General features: G+C 45.5%; 1 long non-coding RNA gene across 2 annotated transcripts in view; it reads right to left on the bottom strand.

The window, feature by feature from the left end:
- Positions 1–598: 598 nt before the first annotated feature.
- Positions 599–23,394, bottom strand: part of LOC115074357 — a 56,797-nt gene continuing 34,001 nt past the window's right edge. The window contains exons 1-3 of one of the 2 annotated variants that reach the window (XR_003852225.1): positions 19,429–19,650; positions 18,692–18,904; positions 599–1,499 (exon numbers count right to left, since the gene is read on the bottom strand). This is a non-coding gene — a long non-coding RNA (uncharacterized LOC115074357). Of the gene's footprint in view, positions 1,500–18,691; positions 18,905–19,428; positions 19,651–23,394 lie in introns of those variants that run through there. The other variant, XR_003852226.1, reaches the window with a different exon arrangement.

The following is a 23,394-nucleotide window of genomic DNA, read 5'->3' as shown; positions in this document are numbered from 1 at the left end:
ATCAAACCTATGAAAACCTTCTCTATTTCGGGTACCTCCCCAATATTCTCTTTAGTAAACACTTCAGAAAGGTGATTAATCAAGATTTAATAAACCATGGAAGATGGGCTGGACCAACCTTCTGTGTGTGGTTCTGACTCATGCTGAGAACTCATGCTGAGAACTCATGGGAATCATTGACATTGCATGAACACATTCATGTCAGCACATTTCTTTGGAGCCAGAGAACCTACTGATTCATTTATGGAAAGCACCATGTTTAGGTGCTCCTGAGTCACACTTGGTTTCAAGCTTAACTGAGATCTGGGTCCTTTACAGGACTTCCTAAAGCTGGATGTGACTTTGTGCAGAAATGATAACGTGTCTTGCTTCAGCTCATCTCGAGGGTGAGTACAAAATTCCTGAAATGTCAAACTTGCAGTTACTTTGAAGAATTATTCATGCTCATTAGGATGCATGGAGACATGTTTTCATGTTGTTTGTTGTTTAACAATATGGGCATCTGGTATACTGTGCTGCCCACAACCTCTCTCTTCACACGAAATAAAACCACACAATCAACAAAATCAACAACTGTTGGAATCAAAATTGGCCAGAACTTTATTAAACCATATTTGTATAGATGTATTCCTGGGTGTAACAACATCAACACCTAAATCATTGCCCCGTAAGCAACCATCATATCCCCAGCAAGATGCCCACCCCAGGCTACCCAGTCTGCAGGCATCCAGCAGTGTCACCACTGCTACTGTGTGAGGTGCCTACCACATCTCAGCAAGGCTCCCACACAGGTGCGACTAAACCCAGCCACACCTTCTTTCTACATGAAGAACAATCTATCAGCACCTCGTCCGATCCATCAAATACCCAATACAAGCCCTCCTCAGTAACACCACCATATTCACAAGGTAGTCAGAGATCTATCCCCATGACCCCCCAAAAAGCTGTGGCCAAGATTCCACTGGCACAACAACCTCCAAAGTCTGCTGGAAAACATTGTTCAACAGGTCCTGTCCCACATCAGATAGGTGAACCTCATCCAACCTGAATAGTCCCAAGCCCACTCATGCTTCAAATGCCTACTGCCCAGTTTACACAGCCAGGAACCAATTTGTTAAGCTTAGCCCAGCCGTGAGCCCAAAGTACCTGATCCAAAAACACTGGTCTTAGAATGTCTGACCAGATCAACACTGTATTAGGTAACCACATCATGACAGTAGATAAATCCTTATAAACAGTGGTCAACAACTGACGACACAATCACCACCCCAGATCATTGACTCTGAGATGTTTCACGAGTGCCAAAGACTGTGCCCAAGTCCTCAGTAACTCCTGAAGGAAAGGAAGCAGCTGATCCCAACACATCCCACGATGGCCAAACCAGTGTGCCTTCACACCTTGCACTGCAAACTCCAAGTGTGAATCGTAAGTGTGCTGGAGAGCACATCTATATGCCGAAACAACATAAGAATGGCCAAGGATCCAGCAACTCCAGTGACCTGCAAAAAACAAACAACATTAAAACAGTACCAACTCAAAGTCATGCAGATCCAGATATAAGACTCAAAGGCACCTGACTTACAATGACTAATACGACGGATGACATCATCTGACAACCCCAATTCAGCAAGGGTTGTCCAGACCCAGCAACATCCATAACACCACAGCAAATTGATATTTAGTCAAAGGGATGCCATTTCATGTACAAAAACATCCAGATCACCATGGCCGCATGGACATAAAAGTATGAGCAAGCCACCAAACCAGGCACCTCTTCTCGCTTGATCCACTTTGGAACAATGAATCTTCAAACAGACTGTTATCGCATCTAATCCACCAGAACCGCCGCTCTAGCAACCAACTCCCCAATCCTAAAAGCCCCAAAAACCGCTAAAACAAAGGCCACATGAAAAAGACAGTCTCATAATCCAAAAAAAAATGTCCGCCAGCTCCTGCCACGGATGCAATAGTAACTCATGAGTACTTAAAATGGTTTCACTCCCATGGATTAATCAATACTTAAAATGAATTCCCTCCCATGGATTAAAAAATGCTTAAAATGCATTTGCTCCTGTGGATTAATCAATACTTAAAATGGATTCTCTCCCATGGATTAATCAGTACTTAAAATGGATTTGCTCCCATGGATTAATAAATGCTTAAAATGGATTCTCTCCCATGGATTAATTAGTAATTAAAATGGATTTTTTGTAAGATTAATCAATGTTTAAAATTGATTCACTCCCATGGATTAATCAATATTTATTTATTTATTTATTTATTTATTTATTTATTTAAAGGCTTTTATATACCGGAGTTCATGCACTAGTGCATACCACTTCGGTTTACACAGAACAAGGAACAGAAAATTACATAAAACAGATTGAACAATTAAACAAATATACAATTACATCCAACGATTGGGTATAAATAACGGGAGTGAATCCATTTTAATACTTAAAATGGATTCACTCCCGTGAATTAATCAATACTTAAAATTGATTCGCTCCCATGGATTAATCAATACTTAAAATGGATTCACTCCCGTGGATTAATCAATGCTTAAAATGGATTCGCTCCCGTGGATTAATCAATACTTAAAATGATTCCCTCCCATGGATTAATCAATGCTTAAAATGGATTCACTCCCGTGGATTAATCAATACTTAAAATGATTCCCTCCCATGGATTAATCAATGCTTAAAATGGATTCGCTCCCGTGGATTAATCAATGCTTAAAATGATTCCCTCCCATGGATTAATCAATACTTAAAATGGATTCGCTCCCATGGATTAATCAATGCTTAAAATGGATTCGCTCCCGTGGATTAATCAGTACTTAAAATGATTCCCTCCCATGGATTAATCAATGCTTAAAATGGATTCCCTCCCATGGATTAATCAATACTTAAAATGGATTCGCTCCCGTGGATTAATCAATACTTAAAATGATTCCCTCCCATGGATTAATCAATGCTTAAAATGGATTCGCTCCCATGGATTAATCAATACTTAAAATGGTTTCACTCCCGTGGATTAATCAATACTTAAAATGGATTCCCTCCCATGGATTAATCAATGCTTAAAATGGATTTGCTCCCATGGATTAATCAATGCTTAAAATGGATTCACTCCCGTGGATTAATCAATACTTAAAATGATTCCCTCCCATGGATTAATCAATACTTAAAATGGATTCGCTCCCATGGATTAATCAATGCTTAAAATGGATTCGCTCCCGTGGATTAATCAGTACTTAAAATGATTCCCTCCCATGGATTAATCAATGCTTAAAATGATTCCCTCCCATGGATTAATCAATGCTTAAAATGGATTCGCTCCCATGGATTAATCAATACTTAAAATGGTTTCACTCCCGTGGATTAATCAATGCTTAAAATGGATTCGCTCCCGTGGATTAATCAATGCTTAAAATGATTCCCTCCCATGGATTAATCAATACTTAAAATGGATTCGCTCCCATGGATTAATCAGTACTTAAAATGATTCCCTCCCATGGATTAATCAATACTTAAAATGATTCCCTCCCATGGATTAATCAGTACTTAAAATGATTCCCTCCCATGGATTAATCAATGCTTAAAATGGATTCGCTCCCATGGATTAATCAATACTTAAAATGATTCCCTCCCATGGATTAATCAATGCTTAAAATGATTCCCTCCCATGGATTAATAAATGCTTAAAATGGATTCTCTCCCATGGATTAATTAGTAATTAAAATGGATTTTTTGTAAGATTAATCAATGCTTAAAATGGATTTGCTCCAATGGATTAATCAATGTTTAAAATTGATTCGCTCCCATGGATTAATCAATACTTAAAATGGATTCACTCCATTGGATTAATCAATACTTAAAATTGATTCGCTCCCGTGGATTAATCAATACTTAAAATGATTCCCTCCCATGGATTAATCAGTACTTAAAATTGATTCACTCCCGTGGATTAATCAATACTTAAAATGATTCCCTCCCATGGATTAATCAATGCTTAAAATTGATTCGCTCCCATGGATTAATCAATACTTAAAATGGATTCACTCCATTGGATTAATCAATGTTTAAAACTGATTCACTCCCATGGATTAATTAGTACTTAAAATTTATTCACTCCCGTGGATTAATCAATACTTAAAATGATTCCCTCCCATGGATTAATCAATGCTTAAAATGATTCCCTCCCATGGATTAATCAATGCTTAAATGGATTTGCTGCCATGTGTTAATCAGATGCTCCGCAGATATAATCCTAGTTGAAGTTTACGATTCTCCCAGAGAGGGTTATTGGACAGGGTCATCTGGCTGAATTTTGTGAGAGGCTCTTTCTTGTTGCTGGCCCAGTCCTCTGGATCTCATTGCCCTTGGCTTTAAGGACCACTGAATGTACACAAACTCTCAAGAAGCTGCTAAAGACTCATCTTTTCCGTCAGGTGTTCGATCGCTGAGAACGTGAAATCAGGGTTGAGCTCCTAATGTTTGCTGTGCTACGTCTTTAAATCTTTGTGTGCGCTCACACGGTAAGCTGCCTGGAGCTTTGTATAGCAACGCACAAGTCTCTGCGGGTGACGCGGCGGTTACTGCCATAAGCATCTTGCTGGGCAGACTGGACGCACCGTGGGCTCTTTCTCTGCCATCATTGCTGTGTAACTGTGAGGTCCTCTGAGCATTGTAGCAGCAAACTGCTGCTTAACTCTGCATGCACCACTTCTCCGCACAGCTCCAGGAAGGCAATTTGAAAAGGCAAAGCAGTACTGTACCCGCATAGATACCATCTTGATGTGGAGGGTGTGCATCTCAGAAAGGCAGAGTCAGGCTGGGGACTGTCCTACCTGCCCCCTTACTGCTGCTAGCACGCTGCACTTTTTGGGGGAAGGGGGAGAGGAACAGGACTGCATTGGCCCTGCCCAGGACTGCTCTCCTTCTTGGCCTGTCACTGCTGATAGTTTGTTTTCCCCTGCAGGTGCTTCTTCCTAGCCCGGTGCCTGTGGTGATGTCCACCATACTTACACCGAATGTCCACACCATAGGTCCTGCCCCCTTGTGCCACCTTCGGCCAGTCTTGTCATATATTTATTCATGGCGATGTATTGAATTTTTTGCTTTTATTATCCATTTTCAGGAGTGATTGTTGCTCACTCCAAAGCAGGCAGCAGGTGTCTTGTGAATTGCACTGAGTGAAAGAGTTTAAATCCTCTGCCACTGGTTTCCTGCATGGGAAGAAGAGGCCCTGCCCAGGCCGTCAACCTGGGAACTTAGGGATAACTTAGGGATCTGAGGTGCAGGATGCAGGTCAATTTGAGGGAAGGTTCCTCTTGTGCATGATCTCATTTTAAATCACGTACTGAATTCTTTCTGTCTTACAGGATCCTGCTTAGGAGAGGTTCAGTGTCACAGGAATTTGAGCTTGTTGGCCACGTGGGTTCTGGACTCCCCCGGGTTGATTTTACTGGGAGGCCTCAATGTACATGCTGACCGTCCTGGGATGGGCCGGGCCATGAATTATTATTATTAGCTCTATTTGTACTCCTACACATAAAACTGGACTTGGGCCTAGGTTTTCTAAGATCGCAGACCGGTAACGGGGGGCGGGCCTGCGAAACTGGTGGCGATAAGGATCCTTACCTTTTGCTGCCAGCGATGTGTCCGCAGAGTCAGCCCCGGTGCCGCCCAGACTCCTTCTCTTCCAGGGCCGACTCCGCCCCCATTCAGCGATCGCTTTTGAAAATGACCCCCTTAGCATTTTGCCCAGGCTCTGACATGGATGTGGTTCCCATTTCTTGGTCAGACCATTGTTTGATTGAGATTAAGTGGGATGTCCCACAAGGCTCTTCACTTTCTCCAACCTTATTCAACATATACCTGCTCCCACTCTGCCAGCTCCTCCGCAAGCTAAATCTTATCCACTACCTTTACGCTGACGATGTTCAGATTCTGATTCCTATTACGGATTCACTTCAGAAAACTCTGGACTTCTGGAACTCATGCCAACAAGCCATCAACAACCTGCTGACAAGCCTCAATCTGATTCTTAATCAAAACAAGACAGAGTACCTTCTCATTTCCCAAGATGGAAACCACCCACAACCCATCACCAACCTGGTCTCACAACTAATCCTATCCCCACAAGTCAGAAACCTGGGAGTTATACTAGATAACCAAATGAATTACAGATCTTTCATCAACAACATCATAAAGGATGGATTTTTCAAACTACAAGTCTTAAAAAGATTGAGACCCCTCCTCCATCTTCAAGATTTCCGATCAGTTTTACAAGCAATCATTCTCAGTAAAATCGACTTCTGCAACTCACTACTACTTGGCCTCCCTGCTAACTCCACAAAACCTCTGCAGATGTTGCAGAACGCAACAGCAAGGATTCTAACCAAGAAAACCAAAAGAGACCATATAACACCCATCTTGAAAACTCTACACTGGCTTCCTATGAAATTCAGAATACTTTTCAAAGCCCTCTCATCAGTCCACAAGGCAATACATAACATCGCCCCACTCGAGCTCAAGATCCCTCTTCAACCTCACACCTCAAGCAGACCAGTGAGACAGGCCTACAGAAACAACCTACAGGCCCCACCGATGAAGACAACATTAAGTAAAAGAGCTTTCTCCACTGCCGGTCCCAAACTTTGGAACTCTCTCCCATCAGACCTCAGACTAGTGCAATGCCCTATTGTATTTAAGAAAAGACTCCAGACCTGATTATTCAACCAAGCATTCTCCTAACTTCAGCGTTTATGTGTATTCCAAGCTATGAGCCCTTTCATAGGTAACCCCCAGAGAGCAATATTAAAAACCCAGCCTTATGCCCAACACCCGTTCGTAACTCCAGCCTACATTAGGCCCCATATCTGTTACTTTATGTTGTTAACCCCATTTATTTTTATCCAAGTTCAATCTTCCTGTTTATTGTAAGACATCCTCTTGTCATGGTTACTGTTTAGAATGTAAACCGACTTGATTAGTAATTCTGTTACTGGAAAATCGGTATAGAAAAGTGCTAAATAAATAAAATAAATGTCTTTCTTATTTGCCGGTTCTCCAAAAATACAGGCCAGCCACAGCCCCTGAGGCTTTTCTCTCTCCTTCCTATTCTTATTTTCTTGATAACAGCAGATCTGCCACTGCTGGAATTCCATGATAAACTGACGCCAAGAAGGAGAAGGGGATTACGGCAGCACAAGCCCTTCCCTTGGCTTAACCAAGAATTATGGATATTTGGAAAGGACCTGGCAGAAATCCCATTGTGAATCAGATAAGGACAAAGCTTGGGAGCATAAAACACAAGGCTTGCCATGCTGGGTCAGACCGAGGGTCCAGCAAGCCCAGCATCCTGTTCCCAACAGAGGCCAAACCAGGCCACAAGTACCTGGCAGGATCCCAAGGGCAAGATAGATTTCACACTGCTTATCCCAAGAATAAGCCGTGGATTTCCGCAACTCCACCTTAATAATGCTTTATGGACTTTTCCTCCAGGAACTTGTCCAAACCTTTTTAAACGCAGCTCCACTAAGAGCTTCAGTGTTTCCTTTTAACAGTGCGAAAGTGAAGGCGTGGTAAAGGATTCACGGCAGCTGTTTTCTGTGGTTAAGTATTTGACTTCTCCAGTCTCCCATTTGCACTCAGCTTCTTACTGTCTTTTTGACTTGTGATGAGTTTTCAACTTTGTATTACTCAGAAGACGTGTTTGGTTCATTTAGAAAGCGAGCGCAGCCCTAGCCTGAGTCGCCTGGGATTGGGTTTGATTCGGCACAGTCTCCATCCATGCCTGCCTGCCTCCCACGCTTATTGATGCCTCATTTCCCTCTGATTAAACTCGCCTTCTTTACCTAAGAACAAGCTGCCTAATTACAGACCTGGAGCCAGTCTTTGGAAAGCAGTTGTAAAACAAATTCAGGATTTTCTAGTGAGATTTAGAGACTGAGACTTGGGTGTCAGGCAAGGTGAAGTCTTGCTGTATCGTTTCTTGCCAGTAGGGTAGAGTCAGTGGTTATCGCCTCAGCCTTTACAATGTGACTGCCACAAGCGGGGATATACCAGGGCCTCCCAAACCTGTCCTGGGGAGCCCTCGATACAGCAGGCACATTTGCATATCTCTCGTGCATCTTCACTGTGGCTGAGGGGTCCACCTTATTTAGGGATCTGGCTTTAGACATTGTTAGGGGACTTGAGCTCAGTTTTATGCTGATGACTTGCAGAATTCGCTGGACAATGATTACTGACCTTACTGACCAGGTAAGGGATGTAAATAAGTGTCTTGGATGAAATCTAGCAGATTAGCGTTGAATCTGAACTGAGCTGGGTCAATCACACTGATACAGCATTATCAGGCTGTCCCTTTCAGTTGGATCAGGTGACTGACGTTTCATCTCTTCGTCACAGGGCAGGCAGTAAACTCAGATTCATCCATTCACTGAAACCAGCTCTTTCTGATCATTTAACACAGCACTTAGATCTGTTTTGCCTATATTAGATTATTCTAATTCATTGTTTGGGGTTTTTCTTTCGAAAACATTTGGAAAATCTTGAAAATCTGGATACGTTATCCTTGATATTTAATTTTAAATATTTGCTGGTTAGGTTGTAAGTTATCCAGCATCACTTTTAGTCTGAGCAACGCTTCCTGGAAGGTAACTCTAGTCTGTTATGTTTGGTGGCCAATGGGGTGGTCCTGCTAGCCACCACGCTTACCCCAGATCAAGGTGTTCTGCATTCACAGCACAGACACCACCACCAGAGGAACGCCGAGGAGCCTAGGCGCTGCCATCTGCCCGCTCATTCCCCGCGCCTTCTTATGTGTGCGCACCTGGCTGGCATGTGATTTAGAGCCCCCATAGTGCACCATTTAAGGCTGCCTAAGATGATTCTCGATGCCTCACTTACAACCTTTCCTTCTTTGTGCAGTGCCTGTTGCTCCTGCGTTCTTCCCCAGCCTGTCTCCTTCTCCCAGTCTCGTCCAGTGTCTCCTGAGTGTCTTCATTATCCTCTGGCCTGATCTTCTGGTACTGACCTCCCTGCCTGGACCCGACCTCGCTTGTCTGCCGCCTGCCCCGACCGAGGCCTGCATCCGGTTTCCCCAGTCTTTTGCCTGTCCTGACCCTCGGACTCCTGCTCTATTGACTGCTCTAGGCACCCACCTCAGCCTTGCCCAAGGGCTCAACTTGCGGGGGAGGTGGCTGCTGTAGACGAAGCTGCAGTCTGCCCCGCTTCAGGGTGCGTTCGCCAGCTGTCGGCATAGGCTCACAGGTCAACTACGCCGCTGCCCGCCCCCAGGGCTTGCACCCCATGCCACCCATCACACGGTCTCTCTCTACTTCTCACCCCTTTAGCAGGTGGAATACTCCAAACCCCATCTGGCATTTCCCCCCCCTTGTGCTTCTCTCGTTCGCCCTCCTTCCAATTCTTCTGTCTGAGTCGGAAATCTGCTGACTGCACTGGTGCCAAGGCAGAGCAAAGCGCCATCTCACTTCCCCGTGCCCCCAGCCCTTCAGCCACTCTGATTTATTCTTTCACAGGAAGATCCACTCTTCCCTTTTTCTGCCAATCCCTGCCTTTCCTTAGCAGCTATGACTTTGCGACTCGCTTATACTCTGCCTAGCCTTCTCCTTCCTGCCCCTGCTGCTCAGGAGTGGACTCGTGATTTCATTATTTCCCTGACTTCTCCCAAGACCATGGGCATCTCTGCCTCACGTTTAACCTGACTGCCTGTACACGATAAAAATCTCTCACTTAAGATACCGAACAACCTGGCTAGAACAGAAAAAGACTTCCCCAAGTATATGAAGTGCGAAAAGAAACCAGGGGTAAATATAGAGTCAATGTCAATGTATTAGTTAATTTCAATAATCCCTTGCTTATTAATTAAAAATATCCTTTTATTTACATCTTCATACACAAAGCATCATGTAGACAAATCTGATTAAAGCTTAACAAACACCTATCCTATATTTAATTTCTGAAAATGTTTTTGCTCATAAACATAGTACAAACTTCACTTACATCAATAAGTTCCACCCATAAAATACATTCAAACAGACACATATACTTGAAGTACTTACTCACATATCATTCTAACATGCAACAAATAAAAAATCAAACCATATTACAAAACCTAAAATATGCCTTAATGTAAAATGTACTCAAGAAGAGAAACTTCTACAGATATTACTCTTGCAATAACGAGGCTAATGACTTAAAGTAGTCTTGACGAGTCCAAATGTCAGCTAAAAATATCGCTGTTTCGATCCCAAAAACTGCCGAAATGATAATCCCAGCAACCAACCTGCTCCGCCTTTATTTCACCCAAATTGTGAGAAAGTGAAGGTATTTTGTCTCATCATTTCGCTCCGTCAAGCCTTAGAAGCCGAGCTGTGGAGCGCGTTACGCCTTTGGAGTCATATTCCACTGCTCGTGGTGGCTGATGCCGATGTATTCAGGGCTGACAGTCCACGCTGATATGTGTGGAGGGCAATAACCTAGAGAACTTGTTTGAATTGCTTTGTATAAGGCGATACTCGCACCCTAGTTGGGAGTAAAATCTACTTTTTCGTCAGTTGCTGGAACCGGGACTGAAATCTAATTTTTTGTCAGACTTTCTTGGTTGCTGGGATTGTCCTTATTGGCAGTTTGAGCAAAAACAATTTGAGAAATTAAATATAGGATAGGTGTTTGTTAAGCTTTATTCAGATTTGTCGACATGATGCTTTGTGTATGAAGATGTGAATAAAAGGATAATTTTAATTAATAAGCTAAGGATTATTGAAATTAACTAATACATTGAAATTGACTCTATATTTACCTCTGGTTTCTTATCTCATTTAAAATTCTTACAGTAACTGAACGAAACCCGCTTTGAATTGTCACATAGCAGAACTTAAAAAAAAAAAAAAGATTATTTTTCCAGACCCTTAAAGTTGTAGGCCCAACGTATCCATATTCAAATCCTTCTTCCGAACACCAGGTCCTGAGCCCCGCCTGGAAGTTGGGCTATACCAGTGTTTTCCCAACAGGCTCATGGAGGCCTGCCTATCCAGTCGGGTTTTTCAGGATTGCCACAATGAATATGCATGAGAGAGATTTGCATACCCTGGGTCTCCGGTGATGGAAAACCCGGGTGGTTAGGGGTGGCTGCAGGAGAAGGTTGGGAGATGGTCCTCTTCCTTGCCTCTGAGAAAGGCTCTCTGTACTATCCTGACTTCATTTACAGCCAGGTCATTGCTCCCGCAGCTTTGTATTCCTGCTGGTCCGGGATCCTGGGAAGCTTTTAACCTTTTCCTTTCCTTCCAGCTGTGCCCCCAAGTTAATTCCTTTGATAACAGAGTCCCCTAGCAGAAGGGAAGTTTTGACAGTGCTTTTCGAGTACACTAGGTGTCTCTCTTTAACTCTCTATCCCTTTGTATAACATCTTTGTGATTGGTTAAAACTAGAACATGTAGGCTTGAGTTTAAAAAGCATTTACACACTTAAAACTGAGTTTTACGTGTGTAAATGCCCTTTACTCGTGTAAGTGGGCTTTTGAAAGTTGCTACAATATGTGCCATTGAATTATCCATAGGATTCACCTGTGTAAGTGCAATGGCTTTTGAAAATTGCTATGGTAGTATGTTACATTTAGGCACGTAACTTCTTTGAAAATTCACTTGTGTGTGTTGAGCTTTGTGGCTCCAGTGTTTTGGGGTTCATTTCCTCAGGAAGTTAGGTTGAAAGATAACTATCTTGGCTTTTGTTTTAATGAGCTTTTTGATTTGCCTTCTGGTTAGGAGTAGTTTGATGGTATTTTAAGTCAGTTTTGTTTGATGTTAGGTTTTGTATGATTACAGATGTTTCTAAAATGTGAAGTTAGGTACTGATGCTTTCATTTGTGCACGACATAGAGACCCGGGTGAATAAACAGATAGAAGGTACTGTGCGTAAATTCTGCCAGGAAACCCCTCACACCCGTTCGCAGGAGTAGATGTGTGCAGGTAGTTTCCTGGGATTATTTTCACAGCGAAAGGATTCTTTTGCTTACAAAGTGCTGTTAGACTATACACTGGCTGCAAAGTGTCCCTAAGCGAAGATCCGGGTGCACATCTCCGGTGTAAACAAGGAAATGCTAAGCATTATATCTGCACTACAGCTGCAGTGTAGTGATGAGCTGAATATTATACTAGATTGTGTAAGTACCATGTAAGTATAGAGAGCAGCGATATACTCATGCCAGTAAGCATGGGAGAGTAGCTTTCTGGAGCCTGGTTGTGCACCGAGGAGGAGCGCTACCACACGCTGCTGAGCAGTATAATTACAATGTAACCCCACGTTTGCAGGAAAACTTTCAAACAACTGAATGCGGCGGCATATCCCCGTGCATGTGGCCACACGTAGGTTTACCATAGCATTTTATAACATGCCCGTATTATAAACTATGCGTACATTTATCCCACAACATAAATGCGTATGCACGCCAACGCACAAATGCATTCAATGCACTGAAGCCTTGCGTACCTTACCCATCTATATTGTACGCTGAAAAGAAAGTAGGACTTACTGATTTATACACGTAAATCATACGCGCGTGAGTGAAATTACCAGTTCAACCAGTTAGTGCACCAGTTTGCCCAGTCCTTCTTCAGGCCTTCACGATCAGCCCGAATTCCTCCCACCCAAAAAACAGGTTTAAGATCACTTAGGCCAGGCAGAAACATACGCGTGGAAGCTGGAAAATGTGTGCGTGCCTGTGTGTCCGCGCGTGTATATGTGTATGTATATGCCCGTGTGTGTGTATATACTAGATTTGCTGTTCACAAGAATATCTGTGACGCTTGTTAATCCCTTGAGATTAGGGTACAAAAAAATCTCACCATAATGAGAAAAATCTGTAGAACGTTCCCCAAAATTTCTGTAAGATTTCCTGGAACTCCAATTGAAAAGGACGGTTTATCGTAACCGTTTTCTAATTGTGTTGAATTTTCATTTTTGTTTTGAATATGATGAAAGTTTGAAAGCACAGCTGAATCTGGAGTTAAATTTGACTAGAAATTAATGTTCGGGCATCTGACTGTAATAGCTGTGAAGCCAACTGTGCCGCAGAGGCAGTCCCAGTCATCTCCTGCCTTGACTGAGCAGGGGACATTCCCTGCTGGTCATCAGAGCACCCGCCAGAGAGAGAACTGCAAAGGGGAAATCCCTGGCTTGCAATACCGGGGTCCTGGCTCATCTGAAGGGAAAGCCAGAGAAGTGCTCTGGTCATGTCGTCTTATTCCTCAGAAAAGAGCCCCATCGCAGTAAGGCGCTTTTCTGAAAATAGGAAGTGCCTCAGTGCTCACTGCATTACTTGTGCAGGTAGTTTGGGGCTCGCTGGACTCAACAGGCTCCCACCCCCAATGACCTGCAGCTTCCAGCGCTGTTAAACCCTCAGCCAGTCCAGTGCTGCACGGGTCCTTACGCTGACAAGCACAAGGGAGCTCTGTGCAGGCAAACGCAGAGGTGCACATGTGTGGTGATGCAGGTTTGACCAGCCCTCGTTGTACTCTCAAGGCTTCGATTTCCAGATTTTAGAGACATCAGGGAGCACGTTTCCAGTGCAGAGCTGCCTAAGGAATCTCAAGCACGCCCAAAACCCAACCCAGGTTTCGAATCCTGGCTGCGCGCAGACGTGGAGTTTGCATTCCGGTTTCTGTGCATGCGAGGCGCGACCCCCTCGTACCACCGGCTGCAGAGTAATGCGTGGAAGCTTTCCATTCCCAGATAATAAAATTATGAAAATCCGGTTACACGTGTAAACCTTTAAAGGCAAAGGTTAAGAGCCCGGCGCGCACATTGGTTAGGGGGGGGTGCAAATAAGTCAGGCTTGTGTGCGCCAAGCGGATTTTAAAAGCTGCCCGGATACGCGCAACGTCTCCCGCAGTCTGCACATCTCCAACGTTTTCCCAAAGGGGGAGGGGGCGTGGAGGCGCCGGGGTCCCCTGCAGGGTAACTTTACTTCTGCTGCGGATGACGGGAAGATTACAAAATAAGAGTCGAGCCATTTCTGGGACTCTAGGCTATCAAAGCAGGGGGTTTGGTGGGCACATCTGCAAACTGGGCGAGCTGCGCGGGCGCACACCCCTTTTAAAATCCCCTGATTTACGAGGTAAGATTTGCGGGCGGCCACTTAAAATGTGGCGCGCATGTGCCCGCAGCCAGGCTGTTTCACAATGTGTGCACATGTGCTCGTGTGTATTGTATGCCTCGGCCCTGGGCGTGCGCCCGCTCGCTAGTTTGAACGTTACCGTCTCTACGTGCCCTCAAAACGCCTCACAAGGCTTCCTTTTTCCGTGGATAAATTTATGCTTGAAAGGCAGCCGAGCTGAACGCCCGCACTAAGTGCACGGAGCTGAGTTGTGCGGGTGACTCTTTATGTTGCACGGCAAAATCGCGAGCTAACGCCTCTGAAAATCTACCCTGGCGCAGAGAACCGGGAGTAGCAGGGCCCGGCCGTTCCTGGAAGAGGGAGTTACAGGGGGCCCTGGGGGGCACATTTCAAATACATTTAAGAAGCATTTGCTTAATTCGGAAAATAGGATAAAACAATCAACAAGTCCATTTGACAGGGCCTCTAAAACTATGAAATTGTTTTTAAAAATTCAACCTCCTGAGAAAAGTAGAAGAAGACGGGAAAGAAAAGCAAATAACAAAAATGAAGGTGAAAGAAAACTAAAGACAAATTTACTGCAAAGACGTAAAAACAGCTTTTGGAGGGGCTACAACTTAATTTGCATAAAGTCTGATGCGGCGTTGACCGGTTTTGCATTATGCAAATTCTGGAGCCTGCTGTACAAACTGCAGGACTAAATCGGGACTTTGCCTTTGGTCACTCGGCTCTTGCTGGAAGGCCCGGGCCAATGGCAAGGCTACAAGAGGAAGAGGAAGCCCTGCTTGGGTGGGGGCCATGTTCTTAGTTGCCATATGTTTGTCTCTGGCTTCTCTCCATGCCCCACAGCGTCCGGATGTCCAGCTGCAGGTTTCGATACCATTCACGGGACCAGCAGAAGACAATGCTATATGCAGACTTTCAAGGTTGCGTAGAGTCTTCTTCAGATCTGCCTAGTCTTGCGTGTCCACATGTAACCAGCAGTGATTTTCAAAGGGTCTGGGGCCAGCAGTGGCCTCCAGCTTCCACTCTGCTGCAGTGACCCAGCAGGAAATCAGCAGGGTGTGCATGTGATATCAACACTGAAAAAAATCCATACATGGGCCCAGTAAAAGCTCGCTCTGACTCAGAGGCACCGTGGAATCAGCAGCTTGCCCAGGCCTCCAGAATTAGAAAACCCTTGCAAAGAGCAGAAAACTCCCAGGAAGGGCTGGGTAGAGAAGAGAGTCCCTTCTCGGCACCCCAAGGCTGCCCCAGAATTGCCTAAAGGAGCACTTTTCCATGACTAATGCCACAGGCAGTGTGATTGTGAGCGTTCGTGTTTTACTATTCCCACAGTGTCACAACTGCCAGACGGATATTCTGGGTGATGTCTTACTGTCACTTGCAGACTCATGAGATTTGCAGTCAGGGAGGAACGGGGGATTTTGGCAAGGGTGAAGTGTGTACAATGCACGAATACTGGAACCCCAGAGAGAGGCAAAACAAACGTCAAAGTACTAACATTTGTTTTGCCAGCCTGTAAACCGTTATGATGGTGAATAACTTAATGACGGTATAGAAAAGAGTTTAAATAAATAACATTTTAGTTCTTATTCTACTTCTATCAAAGAATTCCTTTTCTTGAGTTCTACTGCAAAGCAAACTGTGTACATAGTCCCAGCTGGCAGCTAAATAAAAAGTTACATTTAATCAGCTTCCCTTCTTCATTCGGATTTGGTTTTAATTTTGCAGGGAGAAATTCAGTTTCTGAAGCTCGTCCTCACCACATTGAACCTAAGAAAGTTAGGGGTGCTGGTGTCCATGCATCAGACTGACGCCTGTACACACATCGCACCGAAACCTGGAAGAGATACAGGGCTGCAAAGGCAGCTGAAGAGGAGGCAGGCAGAAGGCAAATATTTAAAACAGGCGGAGCGCCTGCCTTTTACGCCAAGAAACACTAGGAAAACGAGACCCGGGAATAAGACTTAGACAAGAAGCTACAGAGCCAAGAAACTGATGGATGTTCGTCTGCAATGAGGAGGATGTGTTGGAACTGCTTGAAGAGACAAATCACACAGCACAGACTTGTAGTCCTGCTCATTTCCCCAGTTATGTTCAGGAAGATCAAAGATGCTCTTCTTTCAGGCTGGCTTTGCTTTCTTTTGTTCAGCCAGGGCTGGGAGTCAAAGTTCGCTGAGTTCTGATCGTTGCTGCCTGACCCCACCCAGGGGCCAGTACCCCTGCTCTTATGGCACGGAAATCAGTCTTGGGGCCTAATGAAAGATCAACACAGCGGCCTGTGCATTATTTATGAAGGGGTAGATCATCAAACTACCTGGGCTCTAGGAAAATCTCGCTGGTAGTTTTTACCTGTGGGGTTTGTGCAAATTATCCAAGCTACGTGGATAGTTTCGCTTTGGTTACTGCCCTTGTGAATTTGTGCCTGATTTTGTCTGGGTACAATTTTTTGGCTATTACTTCCTGTGTAAGTGTCCCCCAAAACTAATCCTGACGTGAGATCACCTCCAAAGATTTACTAGCACTTTTACCCAACTAGAAGGCAAAAAAATCAACTTCTGACTCTCAAAAAAGGCTTTCATTATTGGAATGAAATTCTTGCGATGGAATGGGTTCATCAGCCAGTTACACACCTTAAGCAACCAATAATGTTTAAAGCAATAGCTTCATAAAATTAGTAATTTTAATGTGATTGAGACGTAATGAAAAGGAGTGAATGTGAAATGGTTATTTACTCTTTTGGATAATGCAAGGACTAGGGGGCACCCCCATGAAGTTAGCATATAGCACATTTAAAACAAATTGGAGAAAATTATTTTTTCACTTAATGTACAATGAAGCTCTGGAATTCATTGCCAGAGGATGTGGCTAAAGCTGCTAATGTATCTGGGTTTAAAAAAGGCTTGGACAAGTTCCCGGAGAAGTCAATAAATTGCTATTACTCAAGCTGACTTAGGGGCGGATTTTAAGAGCCCTGCTCGCGTAAATCCGCCCGGATTTACGCGAGCAGGGCCCTGCGCGCCGGTAAGCCTATTTTACATAGGCCTACCGGCGCGCGCAGACCCCGGGACTCGCGTACGTCCCGGGGTTTTCGGAGGGGGGCGTGTCGGGGGGCGGGCCCGGTCGTCGCGGCGTTTCGGGGGCATGTCGGGAGCGTTTTGGGGGCGGGTACGGGGGCGTGGCTACGGCCCGGGGCGGTCCGGGGGCGTGGCCGCGCCCTCCGTACCCGCCCCCAGGTCGCGGCCCGGCGCGCAGGAGGCCCGCTGGCGCGCGGGGATTTACGTCTCCCTTCGGGAGGCGTAAATCCCCCGACAAAGGTAAGGGGGGGGTTTAGACAGGGCCGGGCGGGTGGGTTAGGTAGGGGAAGGGAGGGGAAGGTGAGGGGAGGGCAAAGGAAAGTTCCCTCCGAGGCCGCTCCGATTTCGGAGCGGCCTTGGAGGGAACGGGTTAGGCAGCGCGGCTCGGCGCGCGCCGGCTATACAAAATCAATAGCCTTGTGCGCGCCGATCCAGGGATTTTAGTGGATACGCGCGGCTCCGCGCGTATCTACTAAAATCCAGCGTACTTTTGCTTGAGTCTGATGCGCAAGCAAAAGTAGGCTGATCGCGCTTCTTTTAAAATCTACCCCTTAGGGAATAGCCACTGGTTTATTACCTGCATCAGTAGCATGGGATCTACTTAGTGGGGCGGATTTTCAGAGCCCTGCTCGCGTAAATCCGCCCAAAACCGGGCGGATTTACGCGAGCAGGGCCCTGCGCGCCGGTGAGCCTATTTTACATAGGCTCACCGGCGCGCGCAGAACCCCGGGACTCGCGTAAGTCCCGGGGTTTTCGGAGTGGGCGTGTCGGGAGGCGTGTCGGGGGGCGGGGGCGGAGCGCGCGGCGTTGCGGGGGCGTGTCGGCAGCGTTTTGGGGGCGGGTACGGGGGCGTGGCCGCGCCCTCCGTACCCGCCCCCAGGTCGCGGCCCGGCGCGCAGGAGGCCCGCTGGCGCGCGGGGATTTACGCCTCCCTCCGGGAGGCGTAAATCCCCCGACAAAGGTAGGATGGGGGTTTAGACAGGGCCGGGCGGGTGGGTTAGGTAGGGGAAGGGAGGGGAAGGTGAGGGGAGGGCAAAGGAAAGTTCCCTTCTAGGCCGCTCCGATTTCGGAGCGGCCTAGGATGGAACGGGGGTAGGCTGCGCGGCTCGGCGCGCGCAGGCTATACGAAATCGATAGCCTTGCGCGCGCCGATCCAGGATTTTAGCCGATACGCGCGACTACGCGCGTATCTACTAAAATCCAGCGTACTTTTGTTTGCGCCTGGAGCGCAAACAAAAGTAGGCTGTTCGCGCTCGTCTGAAAATCTACCCCAGTGTTTGGGTAATTGCCAGGTTCTTGTGGCCTGGTTTGGCTTCTGTTGGAAACAGGATGCTGGGCTTGATGGACCCTTGGTCTGACCCAGCATGGCATGTTCTTATGTTCTTATGTAGGAGTTGCATTTTCTGCCATGTCTATGGCCATTCCCAATGGGCACAGAAAGCCCTGCCAATGCCAGAGAAGATTACCTGCCTCAGCCATCTGTGGTGCAGCTAAACCATGGGATCTAGGTCTCTCCATTAATCTCTAGAGGAGTCAGTGCTGGTAAGTTTCTGGTTGGTCAGATCTTTCTTTGTTCCATGCAATCTTACTTCTCTCCGTGCTTAGCAGTCCATGTCACTGGGAAAGGCTGAGTCAGTCCTGGATTTACCAAACCATCTGTGAAATTGCACTTCCAGTTTCTGTAAAATAAAAAAAGATTGCAATGTGGCAAAAACGAGGCTTGCTTACATGGATTATTGAAGCATTGTTACTGAGAAGCATTTGTAACCTGGGGTATAAATATGGGAAAATAATAAATAAATAAACTGATGCTCCTTCACCGTAACCCTACTCTTAGCTTTCATCCTCACCTTGCCCCAGCCATAGCCCTCCACCTACTACTACTACTACTAGTATTTATTGTTTCTATAGTGATACTCGACATATGCAGTGCTGTCCTCAATGTACCCTAACCATAATCCCTAATCTTCACCATATCCGTAACCCTAACTCCTATCCCTTAATGCTAACCTCTAACCCCTAACCTCAACAACTCCTACTCCTAACCCCAAATCCAACCTCTAACCACTAACTCTAAACCCTTAATCCTAACCTCTAACTCCGATCCTAAACCTCTAACCCTCCTTGGTGAGTGTTTTACAAATATTCTTTCAAGAGTCTGATGAGTGGATGTGCTTGATATGCAGACTCGGGAGAAGGTTACCTTGAAGAGAGTCTCCAGTTCCCAAATGGGGTCGCCCTCACCTCATCACCTGTGGGGCTGAGGATGCTGCAGAGACAGAATTCACAGCCCATGGACAGGAAGGAGTCTTGACCATCACTCAAGGGTGACACTTGGCAGCTGGATTTAGAGCTTCCAGAAGGACCTTCCGGTCACTGCTGCTGGTTGTGAATGAAGGATTATGGTGCCTGATCCAAGCACTGAAGCAGGAGAAAGAGAAGGAAGGAAAAAATGCCAAGCAAAAATGAAAAGTCTGATCTTCTTACTATTCTGCCTCTCAGAACGTTGCTAGGAGAGTTAGGGGCTTGCAATTTATTGACTTACAAAACTGCAGCCTGATGGAGAGTTTAAATCCTGAGACCCCCAGAAAGGAATTTAGAATTTGCAGAGCTTCACAGGGACACTTATCTTACCCAAAACATTCGCACGAGGTGAGCACTGCAGTACTCCCATACCATTAACAATAATGCCGAAACATGCAGTTTCAATCTGACTCCCTACCCAAACCTCACAGATATCGAACTTGAGCTGTCAAAACCACAGTTCATGCAGGCTTGAAAGTAAATGCGCCTTCGATCTTTCTGAGAAGCGGATCGTTTTCAGGAAGCGTCAGGGCTGCAGGGAGAGGCTAAGCATCTCTCATAGCATAGAAAACTTACACGTATTGGTAAACAGGCAGGGCCGGTGCTACCTGTTTTGCTGCCCTGTGCAAATAATTACTGTGTTCAGCCCTCCTGCCCCACCAAAGCCCCTTGGATTTTAATGGCACCATTCATGGGCTCCTGAGGCTACGGAACGTGAGGTGATTTGCCCAAGGTCACATCAGCCCTCGGGGTGTGGGGGTGTCCTCTCTTTCGACCGCTGGTGGGTCAGCGTCCATGCAACCTTTCCTCTTTTTTGGCCACCAGCGGGTTGGGCTCCACCAGTTGCCTCATAGCCTCTCTCTTTTTCGTTGGCTGCCTCTGCCTGCGGCTCACACGTTTCCTTTCCTTTGGCGGCTGCAGGGCTTCTACTATTGGGTGCTGGACTTCTTCTTCAGCTCGGGCCATTCCCTCCTCTGAGCTGCCGCCCTGTGTAAGTACACGGTTTGCACAATGGATTCCGCTGCCCTGTAAACCAGCCCACACCTTTTCCAAAAAGAGGGGGGAAGCTTTTCTTATTGGAGAGAATGTCACTTTATTTTTTAATGTAAACTTCAAGTCGGTGGGATGTCCCCTGCAGAGCACACACAGCACACGCTTTGAAGATGCTGCCATCATCAAGACATTTCAAAGTTAGTCATTCAAGTTATCAACTGCATTTCCAGGAATTATTGCTTGTGTCACTGCCAAATATGTTGATAGACAGAGAGTAAACTATGAGCTATCACTCACGAGTTTGGAGTCTCAGTATCAATAAGACAAGCAGCCAGGGACTATACTGTCAGGTTTAATTAATGGTTTCAGTGATGATCTATTTCAGATTATTGGCAACTAATATTTGAACACTGACTAAAGAAAGAAGTGGGCTTTATATGAATAAACCACCCTGCCACAAGATAGAGTTACCAGAGAGAATGAATATTCTGCTGGTTCTATTCACTGATAGCAACACAGAGTTTTTTGTAATGGGAGAGGGAGCAGAATAATCTGCATTCTTGGGCCTGTGCTCCAGATGCTTTTACTGTACCAGTTTATTAGTGGGTCCACCAGGCACATCATCATGTGGCCCACAACAGGTACAACACACAGCCTCAAGATTGATCAATTGGATCATACTATGCCGGTGATGCGCTCTTTGCATTGGTTACCTCTGAGAATGAGGTCCCAATTTTGGATTGTTGTTATAATACATTAACTACTGAATTTAGAGAGTTACTGGGAACTTGTTGTTGGCCACACTGGTGAGAACCTCAGCACTGGCCGCCTGGTGAGGGTGCAAACTGCCGAGCATGTGAGCCAGGGGCCTCTCACTACATAGGACCCAAACTCTGGCATGCAGCACCGTTTGAACTGAGAGCAACGAGAGACGTCAAACTGTTCAGGAAGAGGAGGAAGGCATGTGATTTTCTTAAAGCAGATAGATTATTGTTTTATTATTGTGTTTATTATTTGTTTATAGGAGTTTTATGGATGTTTTTATGGAATCTGCACTGGACAAATTTGCTGGACAATGCAGAATATTAAGTTTGTTAAAATGAAAATAAATCAAATAATAAATGTGTCCAGCCCTGCCCAACCAGGCCAAATATCTTTTTTTTCTGTTTTTGCAGCAATGTTGTAATTCAGATACCTCCAGATATTCAGCCATTTAACAGCTCTAATATTTTTTACTCAGCAAAACTAACATTTGTAAAAAGCCCCCGTGAGATGGCGACTGATTGGGGCAATCGTGCATGCACGTGGCAGGTTTACTGTGATCTGAGAGCCAGCCCCAGATTTGCATCAAGGTGTGGACTCGTCATTACTTCGCCGCCGTTCTATAGACAGCGAGTCTTGCGGGAGGTGTTGCTGGGTTTTCCCACGAATTCCCAAGATCTGCAAAGGTTAGAAAAGAAATTTCTCTCACATTCACTTAAGATTCTGTGGGATTCATTTTCAAAGTGGGATTTGTATTTTCTCTTTATTTAGAATTATTTAGTTTCTAAACAGTGACTGAATCTCTTTGCTGGGTTTTTACTTTCCCAGAGTCCTGTTTAAATAGGCAGGTTCTTAGTACTTTTTTTTAAAAGCCTTGAAAGCAGTTAAGACCCTGAGGTACTCCGGCATGGGGTGCTACGGTTATTGCCTGGTTTCTTACTGGGGCACAGTTAGAACCAGAGGAAGGCCTTTATTTGCGGATCGCAATGCTCTTAAGCGTGTATGCATGCAACGCTGCCCCTAACCTGGCGTCCTTCTTATTAATTATTCTGTGTGTCATTGTAAGAACTTTGCATTGAATTCGGAAATGAAAATGGGCAGTATGGGAGAGATGTGCACACAGAAAGCAGCCTGAATGTTTCAGTCAGGGTTAGAGATTTTAAGAAACTCCATTTAAACTCTGGATTTGGTGCCTGAACAGCTGATGTGCTAATGCATGGGATGTTTTGATGTCAAATATCTCAGAGCATTGCAAGTCCACGCCTCTGCACAGGAAATCCTCATTCAGCCAGTTCACGTATGTCTTGGAAGCTGTCTTAGATACCAGTCTGCTGTCTTATGCACATATGTTTGCTACTTTACATGTAAAGCATTGCCAACTGATTTCAGCAAGTCGAATCATTTCCACAGACTCTTAGAGCTTGATAGTCAAAAAGTGATGAGCATCCAAGATAGGTGCCCATCTTCAGCCGAAATAGAAGTCTAACTTCAGACCTGCTATCCATTTGCTTGGGTTTAGAGGCCTGGCCCACGCTAACTCTGCCCCTGTAGTCACCCAGTTTTTTAGGTCCCGAAATTTTGGAGCAGAATAAGCCCTCCTGAATCAAGCTTAGTACTTTGTAACTAGATAAGGGTTGGATTGGAGTACAATCGTCAGGCTAAAGAGTGGAGTTTCATGTACAAAGCCGCCCTATACTGGTACATACATTGTAGGTATAGAGAACGATGGGAAAATCTATAGGGTTGGGGCCAGACAGACTTTCTCCTATTGCCCCTATGTCTACACTTCTTCTGCATGATTGACAGGTGAAGGGGCTAAGATTTCTGTGCAACTCTGTGATGCTCCTTCGCTGAGGTCCCAAGCACTGCAGGGCTAGGGAACCTAATTTAGTACAGGAGGTGCTAAGTCAGGCTCGGTGGCAGGCAAAACAGATTTCTGCTTTCTATAGGGAGCATTTTGGAAGTTAAGATGATCCGAGTGATCTGAGAGGTGAATGGAATAGGGATTTGGGTCGAGGGCTGGATGAAGGGGATTGGGAAACATTGGGAAGATAATACACACAGGTTCTGTTTATTTAAGGAGGGCTGGATCAATGCTTAGGCTCATACA

The sequence above is a fragment of the Rhinatrema bivittatum genome, chromosome 12 (assembly GCF_901001135.1).
Source record: "Rhinatrema bivittatum chromosome 12, aRhiBiv1.1, whole genome shotgun sequence".
NCBI lineage: Eukaryota > Metazoa > Chordata > Amphibia > Gymnophiona > Rhinatrematidae > Rhinatrema > Rhinatrema bivittatum.
This window is presented reverse-complemented; position numbering and strand designations above follow the sequence as displayed.